We start from the raw sequence: 22,522 nt of genomic DNA, 5'->3' as shown, positions 1-22,522 counted from the left end.
AGGAAAAACTATTTCACTAAGAGGGTGGTGAAGCACTGGACTAGGTTACCTAGGGAGGTGATAGGATCTCCATCCTTAGAGGTTTTTACGGCCCGGCTTGACAAAGCCCTGGCTGGGATGATTTGGTTGGGGTTGGTCCTGCTTTGATCAGGGGATTGGTCTAGATCAGGGTAGGCAACCTATGGCACACGTGCCAAAGGCGGCACATGAACTGATTTTCAGTGGCACTCACACTGCCTGGCACTCACTCCTGGCCACTGGTTCGGGGGGCTCTGCATTGTAATTTAATTTTAAATGAATCTTCGTAAACATTTTAAAAACCTTATTTACTTTACATACAACAGTAGTTTAGTTATATATTAAAGACTTATATTAAAGAGACCTTCTAAAAACGTTAAAATGTATTACTGGCATGCCAAACCTTAAATTAGGGTGAATAAATGAAGACTCAGCACACCACTTCGGAAAGGTTGCCGACCCCTGGCCTAGATGACCTCCTGAGGTCTCTTCCAACCCTAATCTTCTATGATTCACAGTAGGGAAAGTCTTCCCAGGGGAAATGTTGCTCGTAAGCGGCGATTGCTCTTACAAGGTGTTGCTGCAAACAAGTGTTTACTGTATTTTATGGCATACTGAACGTGGGACATGTTTTCCATTGAGCTGGATTTATTGAACGTCTTTTCATGCTGTCAAATTTTTTTTATAGATTACATTAGCTTATTCTAGACTGTATGTTGACTGCCTATTGCTGTGTTCAATATAGGGACTAGGAGGTGGTTATTCATCTCTGAACAGAATTCCACCCCAACATGAGTCTCTTAAGTGTCTGCAGGTCAGCACCAGGTTTGTTACTCACATGCAAAGTTTTGATGGTAGCATTCCCTGACAACAGAAATGTCATGGCACTCTGAAGGAAAGAAAAAAATGCTGCAGACAAATTGTTCCCCTTATTGTTAATAGGGTGATAGGAAATGTTTGACTTTGGGAAGTGTTCGAACTTGTTTATTCCCCTACAGAACTCCCTGTGTGTTTGAAATCTTCTGTAGAACACAGAATCATAGAAATATCAGTCTGGAAAAGTTTCAGAGGAACAGCCGTGTTAGTCTGTATTCGCAAAAAGAAAAGGAGTACTTGTGGCACCTTAGAGACTAACCAATTTATTTGAGCATGATCATGAAAGCTCATGCTCAAATAAATTGGTTAGTCTCTAAGTCTGGAAAAGATCTCCAGAAGTCATCTAGTCCAGCCTCTTGCGCTAGGCAGGGCCAAGTAAACCTAGATCATCTCTGACAGGTGTTTGTCCAACCTGTTCTTAAAAACCTCCAGTGACGGGGGCTCCACAACCTCCCATGGAAACCTATTCTAGAGCTTAACTACCCTTAAAGTTAGAAAATTTTTCCTAACATCTAATCTAAATCTCTCTCGTTGCAAATTAAGCCCCTTTTGTCTTGTCCTAATTTTAACTGATCCGTGTCATCTTTATAACAGCTCTTAACATAACTGAAGATTGTTATGAGGTTCCCTGCTCAGTCTTCTTTCCTCAGAATTAAACTTGCCCTGTATTTTTAATCTTTCCTCACAGGGTCTTTTTGTTGCTTTTTTCTGGACTCTCTCCAATTTTGTCTTTCCTGAAGTGCGGTTTGTACAAAGAGCTGTTGAAGTGGTGTTCTTGATATAAAAAGTGATTGTCGTGTCCTCCTTTTCCCCAGTGATTCTGTGAGTAATTGGATATGGGACCTGATTTTCCTGTCACATAGGTGTAAATCAGGAGTAAATGCATTGATGGAAGTGTGGTGGTAAATTGATGGCAGAATAGAATCTGGTCCCTGGCATCTCATGGGGTAGATCGCTACTTAGAAAAGACATTTACTGATTTTAAACTAATTTGGGGGCCACACAGTTTCCTAAATAGAATTTCTGGCAGCTTGGAGTTTTAGTACATCATAAATACACTGTACAAGCAGGAAGGAGAGGGCTATTCATTCTAAAGTCTGAGGTGCCCCAGGCTAGCTGCTGATATCCAGTAGAGGTACTCTAGGGTTGGTTGTAGAGAGCATTGTACTGCTGATCTTGTCAATGAATGTTGGTACTAAATAGCTAGGGCCAGATTCTGTTCTCATTTACATTGGTGTAAATCAGGAGTTATGAAATTATTCCACATTCATACAAGAGTGACTGCCAGGAAATCCTGTCTCTGGGAAGACAAGGTGGGTGAGGTGGTATCTTTTACTGGACCAACAACAACATCTGTTGGTGAGAGAGACAAGCTTTCAATATTACACAGAGCTCTTCTTCAGCTCTCATATCCTGGGGAAAACACAGCATACAAGATACAACTGACTCAGTTTACTGATACAGTAGGCCTGATATAAGCCTGGCTCACCACTGGCTTTATTCTGGTTTTATGCTGATGTAATCCCTTGACTTTGGTGCTGAATCCAGCCCATGGACTGTGAAAACTGTAGCTTACAGAGCAAAGAAATACAGTAATCTTACTACTGATTTCAGTGTGACCTCAGTGAAAGGGGGTGGCAGTATTTTCCCTAAAACAGATTATTTCTAACCAGGCATGTACTTGCTTGCTGGCACTGTTCAAACCCTTACTTATGGAAGTTAGTAGCATTTATGCATCATCATCATCCCACTGTGGGGAAAAACAGCCCAGTACTCCCCAGGTTAAGGTTCATCTGAGAGATAAAAGGCACACTTAAAAAGAGCATTTTGATAGATGATTTAAAAACAGAAACTTCTTCACATGACCCTCTAACTATTTAAACCACCCTCTCATCCCCCACCTCCAAGCCTTTTCCTGGACTCAGAAATGCCACTACTGGTAATATTGTTAGAAAACATTCCTGTCTGGAAATGATCTCTTCCTTATAGATAGATGATTCTGTATGGTTTTGTGTGTCATAGGTGGGGAGAGAGAGAGCATACCGGATGACTGACCACAGCTGGCAATTCCTGTTAGTGCATTAGGATAAATGTGAGAGCTCTACTGCATTGTGTATCCTAAGCAAACCATTTCTCCAAACAGGTGCTGTCCCATGGGTGATGCGTTTTTATGGTCCAACTTGCAGCATGCACGGGTGTCTTCCATTTTGTCCCCCACCCCTATTTTTTGCAGTGTAAACAAGACGTTTATAGATTATTTGCTTCTGCTCTAAGTTACACTAGTGTAAACTGAGAACAACTCCACTGACATCCATGAAATCATGCCAGGATGAACTCAGTGTAAATGAGATCAGAATCAGGTCTTTTTAATTTGGTGATGTTAGGGTTTTGAATTTCCTAATTCAGGATTGTTTAGAGGTGCAGTTCTACATGTCATATTTGTCCAAATAGTACTCATAGTGTTTCCATCCATTATAGTGCCTTGTTTATAGGAGGTTAAAATGAACCCATTTTTGAAAATTAAGAAAATGCAGTATCAAATCTTTTTCCTACCCAAGCCACTGTGCTCCTATCTTGGTGCCAACCTAAAATTTTGTGCTTTTTCACTCCATGTAGCAATTGCTTCTTTGGATAAACATGCTTCATTTTTCAGTTCGTCAAGCTAGCGGTCCTAATAGCTGTGGGTTAAATTACCTGTTGACTGATTTATGCAGTCTGTGTGGCTCCTTAGGAAATGGAGCAGACCATATCCCATCCACGTGTGTAATAAAACTGATCAATCTGTGATGGAAACAATCCTCGACTAGATTTTGACTAAGTAACCATCAGTGATTCCAAAAGTGCTCTGATGAGCTGTCATGTCAGTAGCATGCCTTGGAATCAAATGCATATTAAAAATAGTTCCTAATTATGCTGTTTACACTGCCTTTGTGGCTGTAAGCTACTATAGCCTTTAGAGGTAATCATCAAGCTAAAGGAAAACTCCCTTGCTGCTGTATATAATCTGCATTTCTGTGAAGGGACTAAGTCTCTAGTTTTGACAGCATCAAACTTTTAGTTTCAAAATAGCATTCAGGCTTTGGCAGAAACTATCAAACAAGCTAATTGGGCCTGATTGTGTTTTTCCTACTGGTTGTAGCACTGGTGTAACTCCATTAATTTCAATGTAGTTAGTCCTGATTTGCATCAGTGTAAATGAGATCAGAATTAGGCGAAAAGATTCCGCAGTTAGAATTTTGCTGATTATTTCTTTGATGAGCTGAAACACAATTCAAATCATTCTAGAGCTGTATCAAATGTTCAGTATCAAATGTTCAAAACAGCTTGTTTTGGATAGTGAAGTCAGAAGCTATGACTAAGTTGAAGTAAGAAGCTGTAGTATTTACACAGGGCCAAATTTAAACACCCTTGCTCATGTGGAAAAGCCCCAGCAAATAGTCTTATAGAGAGATATGAACAAGGATGGGAGAATCTGACCCATACCTGTAGTCAGTTGCCTAATGGGAGTCACATCTGAACTGGACATTCCCTTGCTTTAGATTGTGTGCGCCACTACATTCGTAACCTTAGTCAAGCATTCATAGCTTGTTGATGATAAGGTAGTTTGAAAAACAAGTTCTCCCTTGTGTCTGTGCGCTCAGTGGGCTGGGAGAGATTAAAAAGAAAATGGGAATGTACATGACGGAGATTGACGATTCTGCATTACCGTAAGTAAGAATGAGTGCCCTTTGTGCTTCTGATCTGCTGTTTGAAGAACCATTACGTAAGCCCAGCATTTATTTATCTATTTATTTGTGAGGATGTGAAAAGCCATTTCAAGGAAAGATGGTGCCTCTGCAATATAAAAACACAAAAGTTTCCGCTCAGTGCTGAGATGCTGGATGAGAAGGAGTTGCGCCCAATGAAAGCTTGTTCGGCTGGTAGGCTTTCAGTTCCTTCTGCTGAGATAAAGATGATCAAAGTGTTTAAATACGTTGATCCGCTACTGAGGGAAATTTCAGTGCTAGCAACACAGAGCAGCTGCACCATTGCTGGCATGTCTAAACTCACAGCAGGGAGCTAATTGGTCCTTTGGATGGATTGGCTGTGCAAAAACAGGTCTGAAGCAGGAGTGCTGCTTCCATGTGTACAGTGATGGGTATCTGTGCACAACCAGAGAAATGCAGATCTGCGGTATGCAGGATTATCAGGAGGGAAATAACAGTTGGGAGAGGAGGGTAGTGGGGGGGGGGGGGCGGCGGCACAAGGAGAGTAACTCTACTTGTATTCAATTTGTATTGCACGGAAAGAGATATTATCAGTTTACTCAAGATTAGAGCATTAGCTTTGAGCTCTCCTTGAGACACATTAAATAATGAAATGAGGGGATATAGCTCAAAGTCAAACCATGATGTTATTTGTACAGCATATTGTGTGCGGATAGAACGGAGAGGGGGGCTATACTAACCAGAGAATTCCTACTTTTTAATTAAAATTTAAATGTTATTTCGCTATACATTATTAATGCTCTTTCGTTGGGGAAAAAGTCACGAGGCTTGTTATGCTGTTTAAAAAATCCAATGTAATGTTCCTATTAAAACGATAGCTCTAGCAGAGAGAGAATACTTGTGTAAAGGCAGTCTATCTATTTAGCGTCTTATATGGTGTCATCACCAGAGCATCAGAGTACCTCACAAGTATTCACAAACTGATCCATCCAACAGCACGGTGAGGCAGTGTGATTACCCCATTTCACATGTGTGAAACTGAGGCAGAGACAGATTCAGTGACTTCTCCAAAATCACAGAGGAAATCTGCGGCAGAGCTGAGAATTGAACTAAGTCCTAGCTCAGTGGGGCTTAACAACAAGACCATTCTTCTTCTTCATGAGGAAGCTAAGGGTGCTGAAGAAAATGTGCTGATGGCTACTTTGTACATTTAGGTTGTGAATTTTGAGAGGCGCTCGGGGGCTTTTATACAGTGCATGCTAATATAAGCATGAAAGGCCAATGCAGAATTCCATTGACTGAGAGTCTGGCCCAGAGTGTCCTACATGTAAAAAAACACTGTGCTTAGACACTATGGCATCTTAGGATACACTCAGGAAGAGAAGACTGTGACCCAGTCAGCTCACTAACTCCAGGTGACAAGGAGAGATGTGTTGCATTCTCCCCTCTGGGTAGGAGTTATAGCCGCCAGAGGCAGAGTCATTACAATACATGCTTCCATAAAATCAGCCATATTAACTTAGACTGTTGGGCGCTCATATTTGGTAGCTAGCATATATGTCACTCTTTTCTTTTTCCCAAATCATCTTAACAGAATAACAGAGCTTTCCAGCTTTCCATATAGCTAATATTTGCCAGAAGCTGGGAATGGACGATAGGGCATGGAACACTTGATGATTACTCTGTTCTGTTCATTCCCTCTGGGGCACCTGGCATTGGCCACTGTCAGAAGACAGGATACTGGGCTGGATGGACCTTTGGTCTGACCAAGTCTGGCCGTTCTTAATGTTCTTATCTTGTGCACAGGCAGTATTTGAAGTAATTAGGTTGTAATTAAGCTAAATGAATGATGGTTGTATCTCATTGTTAAGATTATATAGGCTATGGAAAGGCTCAGGTAACTCTTAATGGGACCATCGTGACATCAGAGGTAACTCAACCAATCATCCCCCTTCCTTTGCAACTATTTTTCACACAACAACTTTATTGGTTGTAATAACTCAGTGGTCTGAGGGAGACTGGACACACATGTCAACAGTTCTCACTGGTAGATTAAATGGCCCAGTTATCACTTCTCTTTAGAGATTCTGTGGCTGCATGGTAGCTTGGGCATCAGTGGTTAGGCATCATGTCTGCACGGAACTGCTGTCTCAGTTACTTTATTCACTGAAGCAGAATTGCTGGAGGAACTGAGGCAGGAGCAGCCCTTAAAGCATAGAGACATTGTGATTCAGGAACTGGGTTCTCCGTATGCTTTCCCTTCACATAGCACTGATCTCACTAACACAGCCTTCAAAACCAATAAGTCAATTGCACGTGAAGAGCCAGAGTTACCCCATACATTCTGGCTGTATTGCACTGCTCTGGCAGTGTGGAGTAGCTGCAAATCAAGCTTACCTGGTTAGCGTGCTCTGCCTGCTTTGTGCTACTTTGGTGTACCAGTAAATTTACCCTTATCAGTTAATTTTTTTAAAAGATGATTTAAGGTTGATACTATAAAGAGAATCATTAGACATATCACTTGGTAGCATTTTCTTTTGTGTTTCCTGGTCAATGGTCATGTATGAAATTTTTAATATTAAAAAAACCTACAGAAATTCGCAGACCAAAAAAACCCAAAACCACCCTAATAAGGAGAGTTAAGGTTGAGAGTATTTACGACTAATTTATTGATTAAAAACTGTACAGGGAAGTTGTAATTATCCAAAACCCAAACATTCTAAATTCAGGAAATTCAGAGTTAAGGTTGCAGAGTCATGAGCATGGGCGGTGGGTATCACAGGCCAGAGGAGGCTACGCCTTCCCAAACAGCCAGGCATGGCCCCACCCACGCTCCGCCCCCAGACTCCCTCCTGCCTCCTTCTCATCCCCTGTGGCCCCAGCCCAGGCTGCTCCTCTTCCCTGAAGTGGGCAGGGGCTGGGGTTGGGGCTAGGGCAGGCTGGCCGGTGATCTGAGGTGGCTGGGGCCGGTGGTTGGGATGCTCAGGCCACTCAGCACTCCGGGGCTGGGGCTGCCTGGTGCTCTGGGGCTGCCTGGGGCTCCGGCACTGGGGCTGCAGCGCTGGGGTGGTCCAGGGCAGTCCAGGGATGGGGCAGGCCAGCCGGAGCGGGGCCTCCCCATATGGTGGTTCACACACCACACATGGTCATGAAACATGAGTCAAGGGTGGGCTAGGCCAGGATACCGGGATGTCAGAAACAGAAGATAAATTGGGGTCACCATGAGTCAGATGCCAGGAGTCACGCTCATCAGGATGCCAGGAAATCAAGCCACAGGAGCAGGGGGGACCCCAGGCAGTCAGATAGCTTCCTGTCATGTTGCTGGCTTAAGTAGGACCAGCATGCCAATCAGCCGCCCTGGGACTCTGCCAATTGGACTCAGGCGTGGAGCTTCACACTGGGGCTGGGCTTTATGGGTCCCAGGTAAGCAGTTGTCAGCAGGTTACCAGTTGAAGGGCTGGAGTGTGGCCACTCCCATGAACCCTGCAGACCCATGCTTGAGACCTGTGTGTCACGACACATCTGTTGAATGCACCCACTGCAGTATCTCCAAAATGTATTCAAGCCGATAAACGTAATTGTGACAGAAGAGAAATAAAAATTTGTATGGTTGATCTATAATTCTGAACAGTTTATTCTGTACATCAGGAAGTGAAACACAGTGGTTAGAAGAAGTAGCTTGGAGTCAAGAAACCTAGCATGAAATCCTGATCCCAATGAAGTAAATGGCAAAACTCCCATTGACTTCACTGGGGTCAGGATTTCAGTCCTAGGCTCTATTTCTGACTCTGCCACTCATTTGCTGTCCTACTGTAAACTCCTCTGTGTTTCAGTTTCTATAACCGCAAAAAACTGGGGATGGCGATTATCCTCCTTTGGAAAGCATTTTAACACCTTTGAATAAAATATCAGCACTAGATAAATGCAAATTATTATTACCTCCGTTTAATGCCCTTAGCTAAAGAAAACGCCTTTAGCTAAAGAAAACGTATGCTTTATTGTTGGGGGAACTTGTGTAAAAGACCTGAAACATTACAGAAAAAAAATCAAAATAACAATTATAACAACATCTGTTCCACAGTAGAGTGCATGTTCCCTTCATATTGTGGAGGATTTCTAGGCACCGCAGCAAGTTCGAGTTTCTTAACAAGATATTTTTGGTGTAAAGTATTAATGAGACAGAAGAAAATGTTTTTCAGTTAGGAGATGAACCTCGTAGTAAAGTGTTTTTTTCTTTTTCCACGCACAAAGCAATAGTTGGTTGTTGATCCAGGAGCCAAAAAGTGATTTTTTTTTTCAAAATAGGCCAGGAAAATGTTTATTTTGGAGACACCCACTGCACAAAAGACATATTTGAAAGTGTGAACTTGGTGATATGGATTATGAGAGCTTCAAAGCAAACTTGCAGTAAGCCCTAAAGAAAGGTTTTATGTGCGCCGCAAAGCAGGCTTTCTAAACTGCTTAGCAAGCCTTGATCCGATGGGTATGTTAATTTGAAAGTAGGCAAGAATATGACCAACTACAATTAAAGGGAGAAACCATTGACAAGGGTACATTTTTGGTTGAATCACTTCGGGAACCTGATTTCAAGATCTAGACTCAGGGGGCCGCATTCACCCAGCCGTAGCAACTCCATCAATTTGGTTGCACTTGTGCCTGCTTAGCCAGTGGCAATTTAGTTCTAGTCTCTCTACGGTTAGTTGGCAGAGTCTGGTCATGCTATAGAAGGTACACTCTGAATTCTTACAGGATGGTAAAACGAGCTTTCTCACGTCTCTGAACAGCACCACTTACTAGCCAGTCCTGAATGGTGTCATTAATGAAGCACTGCTTAGCGTGAGGCTAGTCATGGTGTCAGTAGGATCCTAGCTAGCAGGAGAAAGTGTGGCTATGTTTTAGAATATAGGGCCTGAATGAGGCACCTTTGTACTGTCCTGGCCGAATATGCAAATATAACTTAGCCTACCAAAATGGTGTCAAGGGGACCTTATATAAATGGGAATCTGACCCATTATGTATAAATATGGATCTTTGCGTCCAAATTTTTTTGCATAATATATCCATTTGTCTTGCAGTTATTTGTGATGTGTGGGGAGGATGGTGTGTACATGCCCCTTGGACCTCACGGGGAAGAAGGGGAACAATACTCTGAAGGATGTCAAACTGTGATACAGTAACCACTAGCAGAAGCATGTTACACAGCTGGCGCCTCTCAGGGGGTGTGGGATAGTCGGCAGAATTCCCTGCATCCAGTTTCCAGAAGTTCAATTTTTCATATGAGGTTATTGTGTGGTGAGAAAAAGGATGTAATTCTTAATGGGTATATTCATGTAAGCAGGTGCCTTCCCAGCCTGCTCTACAAACACACTGTTTAAAGTCCAAACTCAATTCCTACCCCTTTCATGTGATAAAAACAAACAGCCAAAAAATACCACTAAGATAAGATACCATAAAGAAAAGTTCTCCAGGGTTGGCTGCTTCTAGGGTTCCTCCCTCAGAACTGCTAGCTCACAGACTAGATCCCCTCTCTCTTTCATTAACCATTCTCCTCTCCCTTCTTTCCAGCTGGGATAAGGAGCCCTCAGATGAGGGAGCAAGTCCACAGAGACCCATGCTGCACAACCTTTCCCAGCACAATCAGCATCTATCAGTGGGGGGTTTTCAGGCAATCCCTGTCAGCCTGTTACAGCTGGGTTGCAGAGGACCTCCTGGTAGTTATCAAAGCACTATCCTATTCTCTCTAGCTATTTCAAGAAGCATTGATTGTGTGGATCATGGTGATGATGTTAATAATTGTACTACATTTGTTTTGCTGATGGCAAAGTGACTGTTAGTTTGTGGCAGAAAATGGCTAGGCTAAAGCCAGTAAGTATTTCTCTACACTGTGTTGGATGGATTTAAAAGGCAGAATGTGCATAGCTGAAATGTGCTGTGGCAGTGAACAGAACCCATTCATTGAAAAGGAATATGCTGACTTAAGGAAAGAGGTTCTTTGACTTGACTGTACCTTGAGAGAATCTCCTCGGCTCTAATTTGCTCCTACTTGGAGCATAGCTGTGACCTCTGAATTTATCAGCCATGTCTTTCCCTTCTTCCACAGGGGGACAATATAATGAGTGTTTTTACTGGGAGAAGCCCTAAATCTGGGGAATGCTTTGCAGCCTGGTCCTGTACAAGTTGTCACTACTCCTTGCAGTGCTCAGTTTAGCGATCACATTACACAGCTAATCTGTGGGAATCACTTAGAGCAGTGTTTCCCAAACTTGGGACACCGCTTGTTCAGGAAAAGCCCCTGGTGGGCCGGGCCGGGCCGGTTTGTTTACCTGCCGCGTCCGCAGGTTCAGCCGATCGCAGCTCCCACTGGCCATGGTTCGCCACTGCAGGCGAATGGGGGCTGCGGGAAGCAGCGTGGGGCCTGCGGACGCGGCAGGTAAACAAACCGGCCCGGCCCGCCAGTGGCTTTCCCTGAGCAAGCGGTGTCCCAAGTTTTGGAAACACTGACTTAGAGCATAGAAATAACTTAAAATAACAGCAATTATTTATTATTACAAAAAAAACCAATTCAGCTTTGTGAACGAGCCCCCCAGTTCATCAGTCTATATCGGTTCATCAAAGCACTTTAAATACATACTTACTTTAAGGCATATGCTTTTGTGTCGTTGACTTCAATAGGACTTCAGCACATGCTTAAAGGGAAGTAGGTGCCTAATGATTTTGCTGGGGCGGGATGGAGTTAAGCCTCCCTTCCCCCAGGAGCTGCAGGGACGTGGTGCCGGCCGCTTCCGGGAGCGGTGGTGGGCCATGGCAGAAAATGTGCTGAAATGCTTTGCCAAACAGAGTGAACTTTAGTGCTGGCTCAACAAGTCTAAGGACTAAGGCCAAACTATTCATACTTGGGGGCCTAAAGTTAGTCTCCTAAATCCATATTTAGGCCCTGCGTAGAAGTGGCCTGATTCTCAAAAGTGCTGAGGACCAGCAGCTGTCACGGAAATCAGCAAGTATCGGGGGTAGCCGGGTTAGTCTGTATCCACAAAAACAACAAAGAGTCTTCTTATCCACAAGATGGGTGTGGTCTGGTGAGCAGAAGGAGTGTAGCTCCCTATCGCCAGTGTGTCTCAGCCTTTGCTTGTGGAGAGGAGACCTCTTGTAGACATGTGAAAATGGATCGGTCTCCAAATCCTTGGCTCCCTTACCATGGCTGCTGAGGAGCGGGCAACCTATGGCCCATGGGCCAGATCCGGCCTGTCAGGGCTTTGGATCTGGCCTGCGGGATTGCCACACCCGTGGCTCTGCGGGCTTCATGCCGCACCCGGAAGCGGCCGGCACCACATCCCTGTGGCCCCTTGGGGGGGGGCAGAGGCCTCCGCATGCTGCCCTCGCCTGTGGGTACCTCCCCCGAAGCTCCCATTGGCCATGGTTCCCTGTTCCCAGCCAATGGGAGCTTTGTGGGAGGTACCCACAGGCAAGGGCAGTGCACGGAGCCCTCTGCCTCCCCTCCCCCAGGAGCCGCAGGGACGTGGTGCTGGCCGCTTCCGGGAGTGGCGCGGGGCCAGGGCAGGCAGGCAGGGAGCCTGCCCTGGCCCCGGTGCACACCACTGCCACCCCGGAGCCGGTGGCGCCGGGTCAGAGCCCGCAACCTGAACCCCTGCCTTGAGCCCCCTGCCACACTCCACACCCCTCCTGCACCCCTGCTCTGAGCTCCCCAGCCGGATGATACCACTTTGTGTTAATAGAGACATGGAAGTCTAGCAGTGACTAGCTCTGTAAGCCATTTCCAATATTCTGTACTATCTAGTCTCCCTCAGTCACAGCTTGAATAGATGATGCTTTTGGAAATATTTTGTTAAACGCAGTCTGGATTAAAGAGCAGAGCTGGCAAGGAATTACCCTCCCTTTGGTGTGATCCCTGATGGAGGACACACTGTTTTCAAAACACTGATAATGAAACCATTTATATTTTTGGATGCTCTGCAGGGTACAATGCAGTAAATGAAAATAAATCATGGCATAATACATCTGTTACAAATGAAAGCCAATGCACCAAATGTCAAGGTTGCTTGTTTTGATTTATCAATGACAATTACCAGCCTTGGTAAGAATATTTGTGAAACAAATGGTAATGATTAGAGAAATGCTGGTTGATTGATTTGTAGTCATTTCACGCAATCTGTCAGAGACTGGGAGATGGACAGGGGTCATACCTAGTGGTTGGAGCAAGTGTCAGTTCACAGAGCCAAGAGTCAGAACCAGGTTACCTGGAGTGAGGCAAGGCTGGGGCCAAGCAAGAGCTATTGCAGCCACAGGCAAATGCTTAGAGAAGCCACCAGCTGTTACTGGGCTTAAGAGCTGGTCTCTGCTGATTCTTCCCACCAGTCAGGCAGCCTACTACAGGCCAGGTGTGCTTCTTAGGTTGCCTAGAGACTGGATCTGCTGCAGGTCCTGATTCCTGGCACAACCAGTGCATATGTGCAATGGATTAGATGTTTTGTAGTTGGTGAACAGTAAGGACTATTTAGGGCTAGCTCAATCTCGCTCAGTAAGGTACTACTCAGTGCGTGTGTATAGGATCTGTCCCTTTTTAGTGGAGAAACATCAAATCAAGTTTCCCCCTATTTTAAAATTTCCAATTAATTTGGTACTCTTGATCGATGGGAAATACATGTGTTTGAAGTCCCATAGCTGCAGAACAGCTACAGCATGTAGGACTCCATGGTGCAGATGTTCACTCTGCAAACACCCCTTTCCAATATGCTTCGCTTCCGACCTGATGGAAACCACCTCTGTGATGAGATGGCCCACTGATGCATAAAGATGTTAAATGACATGCCCAGAGTCACAGAGGAAGTCTGTGGCAGAGCATTGAATTGAAACCAGATTGCCTGAGTCCCAATCCACTTCCTTAACCACAGGCCATTCTTCCTGCTGTCCAATAGGACATAAGTGGGTACCTGTTGGAAAATAAGTCTTCAATGCAGGATCACTTTTAAATTCATCCATCCTTGTAAAAGCTTTCTTCACTGCATAGAATGTGTTAATTAGGTTCAAAGTATTATTACCGTCTTGTCAACAGCCACTAGTTAGAAAGCCTCATGAAAATGAGGTAGAAATTCATAGGGGAACAACTTCAAAAGTCATGCAAAATTAGTTTTCGATAAGGTTTTGGGGAGCTTATCATATGCTGTATAATGATTTATGACAATTTGAATCTCACTGTTTCTGTAATTAATATTGCTGGATGCTTCCTATTCAGAGGGATGTTAATCATAATAATGCAAATGGAAGTATTATTGCTGCTATGCATCAGCCTTCATATTTCAAATTGAGCCAAAGGTTCAATATTCAGCAGCCTTCTCTATGGAGCATTCACGTTGTATGGGTAGATGAATGTGCGCCAAAGGTAAAATAACTGAATTAATATGAGCCAGAAGAATGTGTCTGGCTCATAGCTTCCCATTTTGCTTTAAGGTCCTGATTGTTCAGGCTTTTTAAACCCCAAATAAATTATTGCAATACATTTGCTAATTATGTTATACTGAAGTGCTATGTAGTATTAAATTGCAGCAGTGATGGATTTAGATGAAGTTTCTTATGCTTATTTTTAGTGATTCAAAGAGAGTTCAGCTCTAGCTAGGCCTCATTTGCAAGTTTAGAGGAAAAAGACATGCATAATCATTTCCCCATTTGGGTGGTGATATTGTTCGTAAATGTGGTGTCCTATATGTCTTTCAATGCTTAGTGTGTTACTGAAGAGGGCAGACGCTATTATAATTCCGATTAATTGTGGTGTGTGTTTAAAAAAATTCATTTGTGAAATTGGGTTCTGCAAACACCCTCTAATAGTATTCAGGCACTGCTCTTTTTAATTCTCTCCATGCTCTGTTATTCTCTCTCTTAACCGATGATTTCTTTTTCTGTCATAGTTGATGCTTCTTGAAATGGCTGGTTCTTTTTTTGGCTTGCATGGGTTTTTTTCCCTGCTGGTTCTTATTAAGCTGCATGCGATCTTGGAGTTTCCAAGAATATTTCAGAGCTGTTTAAGAAGCTTCAGTTAACATTTCTGCAAGAGTACAACCCAAACATAAAAAGATTGCTGTAGAAATTTAATTCTCAGCCTTTTGCCCTGTACCTGAAAGGACATTTTTCTGTAGTCACTGTTAGGGGCCACACCCACCCCATGATTTCTAGGGTTATCCTGCATCCTCTCAAATGCTTCTTCTCTCGTAGTATCAGTACAACATGATGCTGTCACCATGGACAGTAAGTGTTCCTGATTCGTGTAAGTGTGAACTCTTACACACTGCTGGCTGGTGGAGAGAGGTAGTATCTTAGGACTGTATCTTAGGACTTACAAGACCCAGGTTCAAGTCTACATGCTGCCACAAATATCCTATGTGATGTTGGGCAAGTTCCTCAAGTCTAGATTAACGAAAGCATTTAAGCACCACTTACGCTCTCCAAAGGACTGGTCAGTTTCTGCATGCATCTAAATCCCCATAGGTGCCCACTCACCTGGGATTTGGGAGACCTGAGTCTGAATCTCCATTGTGCCTGATTTGGAGCAGGGTTTGGGAACCCCGCTCTCTCAAGTGAGTGCCCAAACCACCAGGCCAGAGAGTCAATCTTTCACTTTTTCTCTCTGCAGCCCAGTGAATATTAAATTATTTTTACAGAGTAGAACAGCTCCAACAGGAGAGGCTGTGAGAGACCCACTCCGGAATAGCCAATAGCCCCATGGTTACAGCACACTCCTATAAAGTGGGAGTTCTGGGTTCAAGTCCCTGCTCCAAATCAGGGAGAGTGAGGATTTAAAAACAGGTCGCCTACTTCCCAGCAGAGCATCCTGACCACTGAGCCATTCGCTATAATGGGTTGGGGAGTGTCGCTCTGGTTTTCCACAAGGAAGGGCTGACCAGGCATTGGTGCCTAACTCCAGGAGAGGGCTCATGACTGAGAATTGCAAGCAGAGATAGGTGCCTCCCTAGCCCAGATCAATGGGAGTTAAGACCCAGATCCACGGTATCCAAATCCTGTCTCTTTCCTCAGCATTTCCTACTGGCTAACTTAGGCAGCTCCTCTCTCTACTTGCTGGCTTCTGAGAATCCTCTCTTCGATGCAAAACTCTCTCCATACAGGTTTCAGAGTAGCAGCCGTGTTAGTCTGTATTCGCAAAAAGAAAAGGAGTACGTGTGGCACCTTAGAGACTAACCAATTTATTTGAGCATGAGCTTTCGTGAGCTACAGCTCACTTCATCGGATGCATCTCTCCATACAATGCATGGGAAGCCTGGGTGTCAGAGCTGGGGCTCTGTATTTCACTGGGCTGTGAGGTGCCTAAGAATTGGGCATTGCCTGATCTATAGATTATGAATAAGAATTTCTAGTTATCACTTCAAGGGTAGGCAGGTTCTTGTCCCCAAATCAGACTCAGTATTATTAAGATTATTATATAGTTGGGAACCCCCGATGTTCACAGGTGCAACACTCACACTATAGGAACTCTTCTATATTTACAAATAAATAATTTATTAATATATTTCGCAAAGTCACACACACTCTAACCTAGCAAGGTAGATAGAGATAATACAGAAAGTACATCTGAATATCCATACTCACACCATCCCTTACAGAACAATGTGAAATGTTAGCCATTAGCTTCCTCATCACCATCACCTTCCTCATTTTCACCAGTGGCCATCATTCTGACCCCTCCTGAGGGCTACATCTCTCTCCTCCTGCCCACAGGCTGGGATGCCACTTTTATAATATGTTACACTGATGTTATCTATGTCTAATGCATATTCAGTAGGAGTTTCTTGCCTCTTATTTGTATTTCCTCCCCTTACCATTGTTGAGGTGTCCTTCGACAGGTTAGTATATTTATGATTTCACCCCATTATCATATACGTCAGTGCGTTGCCATGGCACTCTTGTGGTCGGATGTTCCGTCCAAAACCTACCAGAAGCTTGTATTAGTTTATGTTTCTGTGGTTGGCTGATGTCATTATGGACAAAATTCCCACCAACCCAAAACTTATGGGTTACCTAAATTTATCTAGGCCAAAGTTCCTAGGCCTCAAGCCTTATGCTAACTGATGAAGCTAGTGTCTTACAGGATGCAGGCTTGTAGGTTCCTTGCATTACTGCTAACAATAATAAAGCAGAATATAATACAAAGCAGTGAATATAACAGAGGTAAGCTGGCCCACCAGGCTACAAGCACCTCATTTCCACATTTGTACAATGGGGATAATAGCATTTTCTTTCCGCAGATCGGTATTGTGAGGATAAACACATTAAAAAATAGAGGCTTTCAGATACTATGGTGATGGAGCTCATATAAATACATTAGATATTCTGCTTCTGACAAAGGAGAGAGCTCAGTTTGATCGCAGCTCCTTTTATCATCAAGATCACTCAGTGGGGCATTCTTGTGACGAATGGCCTCTTCTACTTTTGTTTCTGCTCTTCTGAAATGAGCACCAAAGATAGAGGAGATCTCAAGATTAATTCAGATTGCGTTAGATAGAGACCCTGCAATGATGTTGATTAAAAACCATCTGAAGAGACACAAACAAAGGCTAATAATACATGAAAATGTATCGGATTGTGGGAGAAGTCATGCTAAATGCACCCAACCAACAAAAGGGACGGATAACTTAGGAAGGAGAAATGTTGAAAGAGAACTCAGGATATGTAAGCTGGAGGAGAGCGCAGGAGGGAGTAGGAGAACCATTTCAGTGCACCTTGGGTGGTCAGGTTTCAGAGTAACAGCCGTGTTAGTCTGTATTCACAAAAAGAAAAGGGGTACTTGTGGCACCTTAGAGACTAACCAATTTATTTGAGCATGAGCTTTCGTGAGCTACAGCTCACTTCAGAGAGTCATGGACACTAAGTTTGCAGTGTGATATGGCAACATAAAAAGGCCAGTGCAGTTTTGGTCTGTGTATTGCAGGGGCATTTTGTCACAGATAAGGGATGTGAAAGCTTGTCTGTATATTGATCTGGTGCCACATACTTGGAATATTACACTTGGTTTGGGGCACCTTGTTACCAGCAAAGACTGCTCCAGGGGAGACAAAATTTACAAAGATGAAATGAGTGTAACCAGTAAGGAGGGAGTGGAATTACTTAGTGGGTAAATAGGGATCTAACTCAGTGAATGGAACTGGATTAAAAAGGTTTGATTAGGCTGAATATAAGAAAAAAAAATCTTCCAAAGAGGGAGAACTATTAACCTCTGAAATTGTCTTCTAAGGGAAGGAATGGTGACAACATTGCTTTTAGGACACAGGCTGGAGCCAACACTGGGTACTTTACAGAACTGTCCTCTATTGGCCGTGGAATGGGATGGACTGGATGGTCTAACTGGTCTTTTCCATCTTTAATGTGTGTGATCCTTTAAGAAAAGGTCTGCTCTTAACCCTTGGTTTGCCACATAACATATTAACTGCCGGGGAACAATGGACTTCATGTTGTGTACCTGACAATCACGTTATTTACTTTTTAACAAAAACATTCAATCTAGTGTAATCCCAGCAGCAGTGTTCATATCAAGCAGTTGTGTGAGCAAAGGAGACTGGAATTATGTGACCCAGGTGGCTCATAAGTAGCTATTTCTAATTCTTGGTTTGTATAGGATTAAGATTATTTTTTTTAATGACCAATTTCTTTTTCTGTGTACATGTTTCAACAGGTAGACTGAGTTTAACACATGTCCAGGTTAAAATTGCATTCTTCAAGGAGTATTTGATGGGTTATTCCTAGATACTTCAAAAAGGTAAATTAAAAAGTGAGTGTTATTCATTTATTTTGGGGGAGGAGGTGGATTATTACAGTGTGTGACTGTTTAAAAGCAAATAATGCTATTTAATTGTAATGTTTCTCATTTTCTGGTGATAGGGTTAGGGTTAACAAATGCCTCTGATCAGAAAAGGGGGAAACATGAGCAGTTTTGCTATTTTCTCTTGGATCCGTCTATAAACTGATGAAAAGAGGAACACTATTTTATAAGCTTTGTAGTGAATGGGTCAAATCCAGAAGCCCTTCTTCAGTGTCAGTCCTTACTCAGGCAAAAATGCCACTGACTTGAATGGAATTTTGGCTGAGTAAATAGGAAGTAAAAATTAAGTAAAGTCTTTAGATTTGGGCCCAATCCTGTTTCTAAACTCTAAGTCTATCAAGTCCTCCATGTCGCCTGGTGTTCAGCATCTCACAGGAAATGCTCAGTAGGTTGCAGGATTGGGCCGTTAGGTCATCTTGTTCCTCCTCATGCGCTGTCAGTGTGCTTCCAACTGTACAAATGCCAGGCTGTACAAATGGAGTACTTCGCTCTCCATGCCTCTGCAATCATTGGACTCTATGGGAAAAATCCTGGGCCATTGAATCAGGGAAAATTCCAATTGACTTCCATGGGGCCAGGCAGGCACGCTCGCTCACTCTCTCCCCATTATTTACAGTTTGGAAACACTTTGAATTGGGATGGGGGCCCTGTCGTGCTAGGCGCTGTACACAAGCAAAATGCAAAGACAGTCCCTAACCCAAATACCTCAAAATCTAAATAATCATGAAAGACCTCTCCCCTTAGACTGTCCGCAAAGGTGCTAGTTCTGGTCACGGCATATGACACAATTCCAGTTAGAATTATACTGAAGGCACCCACACATTTAACCAACAATGGTAACAACTTGAGGAGGCTGCTGGCCTTATCCAGATAAGACCCCATAACTTAGAGGTGTAAGGCTCTGTACCACGTTAATGCCTTGTGCCATCCAGTCCCCTTGACAGCTATTAAAGTCAGATTTGTCAGTGCTAGCTAAATATAAGTGGATAAGTTGGCCACACTAGACTGTTTCATATCTTGTGTCTTTGGAAACCACACTCTCAGCGATACTAGTTCCTTTGACCTTCACAGTGTACCAGACATCATTGGGGAGGAGGAGCTCTGAAGTACTTAACATACTTTCTGTGAGTCCGTCTGATGAGAGAAGGATCCTTTGAGAAGAAGGATGGTCTTGGAGTTGAGATCCTAAAGTGGGACTCAGGAGAGCTGGGTTTAGTTCTTGACCCTGTTACTAAGTTTCTACCTGGGCAAGTCAATCAGTGTCTCTGTGCCTCAAGTGAGGATTATAATACTTCCTTTCACTGTTTCTCAGTTTTGTCTATTTAGGTGGTAAGACCTTTACAGCAGGAACTGTCTCTCGCTATGTATATGTACAGCATCTAACACAATAGGATTCTGATCTTGGTTAAGGCCTCTAGGTGCTTCTATAATACAAATGATAAATAAACAATCACCTAAATCTGCAGAGTCTCTGTTGGACCGATAAATGGGAAGACCAAAATACCTATAAATAAAAAAATACAAGTATGGGGTGTAGGGGGTAGTTGTAATATAAAGTGACGTTCAAATGAAACTGATGCAGAGTTACATTGACTTAAAGATATAATGGGAACGATGAGCGAACACCCGTGTTTTAATCACCAGCGCAGTATAGCTATTGAACATAAATAACAGGCGGCTGTCTCACAGAACTGATCACTTACACTGGCAGATTACGGTCAGGATTGTTTATTATTTATTCATTCTTTGGGGAAGCATCACTTTCTGGTATAAGGAATTCATTTGTTTCCCTCTGTAATAACACTGATCACAATGAATTAATTCGGCACTCAGAGGCTGTCTCCTATATATATATATATTCGCGTGTCTAGTCCACTGAAATGAATTATAAAACATGATGGGTCATAGATTATGGGGAAGCCCATTGGCTAGGAAGAGTTGAAGCCAGGTATCTCCTGCCTCTTAGAAGTGCAGTTCGGTTACAGAAAGCCAATGTCCCTGAAGGATCTAAATGGAGAGGTAACAATTATCAGAAAAACAAGGAGTTTTAGTTTCTATCCATGATGCAGAAAATGTAACAGCGTAACCAGGCAGCAGACTATAGAAAACTGAATGGGGGAAAAAAATTTTAAAAACCATGCAAGCTTTAAGTTAACATTTCCTAAGTTCTTTTGGGCAGGGAACATTACATAAGCTGTGTTTGCAAGCACTGTGTAAATCATAGAATCATAGAATATCAGTGTTGGAAGGGACCTCAGGAGGTCATTTAGTCCAACCCCCTGCTCAAAGAAGGACCAATCCCCAACTAAATCATCCCAGCCAGGGCTTTGTCACGCCTGACCTTAAAAACTTCTAAGGAAGGAGATTCCACCACCTCCCTAGGTAACGCATTCCAGTGTTTCACCACCCTCCTAGTGAAAAAGTTTTTCCTAATATCCAACCTAAACCTCCCCCACTGCAACTTGAGACCATTACTCCTTGTTCTGTCATCAGCTTCCACTGAGAACAGTCTAGATTCATCCTCTTTGGAACCCCCTTTCAGGTAGTTGAAAGCAACTATCAAATCCCCCCTCATTCTTCTCTTCCGCAGACTACAATCCCAGTTCCCTCAGCCTCTCCTCATAAATTATGTGTTCCAGTCCCCTAATCATTTTTGTTGCCCTCCGCTGGACGTTTTCCAATTTTTCCACATCCTTCTTGTAGTGTGGGGCCCAAACCTGGACACAGTACTCCAGATGAGGCCTCACCAGTGTCGAATAGAGGGGAACGATCCCTTCCATCGATCTGCTGGCAATGCCCCTACTTATACATCCCAAAATACCGTTGGCCTTTTTGGTAACAAGGGCATACTGTTAACTAATATCCAGCTTCTTGTCCACTGTAACCCCTAGGTCCTTTTCTGCAGAACTGCTGCCTAGCCATTCGGTCCCTGGTCTGTAGCGGTGCATGGGATTCTTCCGTCCTCAGGGCACTTCCTCAGAGTGGGTTGTACTGTTGACAAATTCCTATTTTTAAATATAATCTGAATGTTTCAAGCAGAACAGAGAGGGATGCTAGCCACCCACTATATCTAACCACATATTTATTTACTGATCCATTAATGCTGGTAACCAATTAGTAAAACTTTGATTAAATGACCAGTGCTAGGCTAGGCCCTAATTTTGCATGTGCTGTGGTTAGTGATAAAACTGCCGCTGTCTTCACTGGAAGCAGGATTAGGTCCTTCAAGTTGTGCTGTTGTCCTCTATAAATAGGTTCACTCACCACAGGACCACCTCTTTGTGCCCAGATGTGGTGTCGCGGCTGTCTGCCCCTATGATGCTCCAGCCAATGTTGCTCCATTGCTACAGTGGTCTCTCTTCGCCCAGGTCACACTTTAGCCCACCTCTTCCAGGGTAACTGAGAGTCCAACCCAGCTATAGTCCAGTGATCTTACGGCAGGTCTTCTGTCTGTCTCTGGGCTCCGTGGGCCTTACACCTGTAACTTTAGCATCCTCGTGGCCAAGATGGAATCTGCTCTGCAGGCAGCTCTGGCCAAGAGAAGGTGCACGCAGGAATGCAGCAGGGAAAGTCCTTTCCAGCCCATGGGCACCTGTTCTAACCCCGCCACAGAGTGAACACGCACCCCCCCACACACACCCACCACCCAGAAGAGTACAATGAATATAGGAAAGGGAAATATTTATTCACAGAGGGATGAGAGGGGAAAAACAACAGGGGGAAATATGGGGGGAGCGGTGAAACAGGGTTGCATTCAACACAAGGCCTCACAGGCCCACTGGTACCACAGTCTGAAAGGGCAGACACCAAGCAATGAGTCCAGGAGTCCTGGGCAGAGTTCCAGTCTGCTGATGAGTCTTGGGTGGTCCTGGTCGTCTTCAGCACCAGTACACTTTCCTCAACAAACCTCTCCGGTGCCCTCTTCTGCTGCTCTCTGCAAAGCCACACAGAGCGACCACCTCCCCACTTAGCTACCTACAACCTTCCTCCTTTTTCCCAATGCAGAGTCACCAGCCCCAGTACTCACAGCCCCATGCAGCTCTGGGCAGCAGTGATACTAGGTCCAACTCCAGTCTGTTAT

General features: G+C 43.8%; 1 protein-coding gene across 14 annotated transcripts in view; it reads left to right on the top strand.

Annotated features, from left to right (window-relative positions):
* Nucleotides 1-22,522, top strand: part of TENM4 (teneurin transmembrane protein 4) — a 2,292,082-nt gene that overhangs the window by 1,737,681 nt on the left and 531,879 nt on the right. For 11 of the 14 annotated variants that reach the window (XM_075126359.1, XM_075126347.1, XM_048840453.2 and 8 more), the window contains one exon: nucleotides 18,295-18,378. The exons of 1 other annotated variant lie outside the window; for it this stretch is intronic. The gene's annotated coding sequence lies outside the window, so the exon portion shown is untranslated. Of the gene's footprint in view, nucleotides 1-18,294; nucleotides 18,391-22,522 lie in introns of all 14 variants that reach the window. 2 more of the 14 variants (XM_075126328.1, XM_075126335.1) reach the window with 1 other exon arrangement.

Source organism: Caretta caretta, chromosome 1 (genome assembly GCF_965140235.1).
Source record: "Caretta caretta isolate rCarCar2 chromosome 1, rCarCar1.hap1, whole genome shotgun sequence".
Taxonomy (NCBI): domain Eukaryota; kingdom Metazoa; phylum Chordata; order Testudines; family Cheloniidae; genus Caretta; species Caretta caretta.
This window is presented reverse-complemented; position numbering and strand designations above follow the sequence as displayed.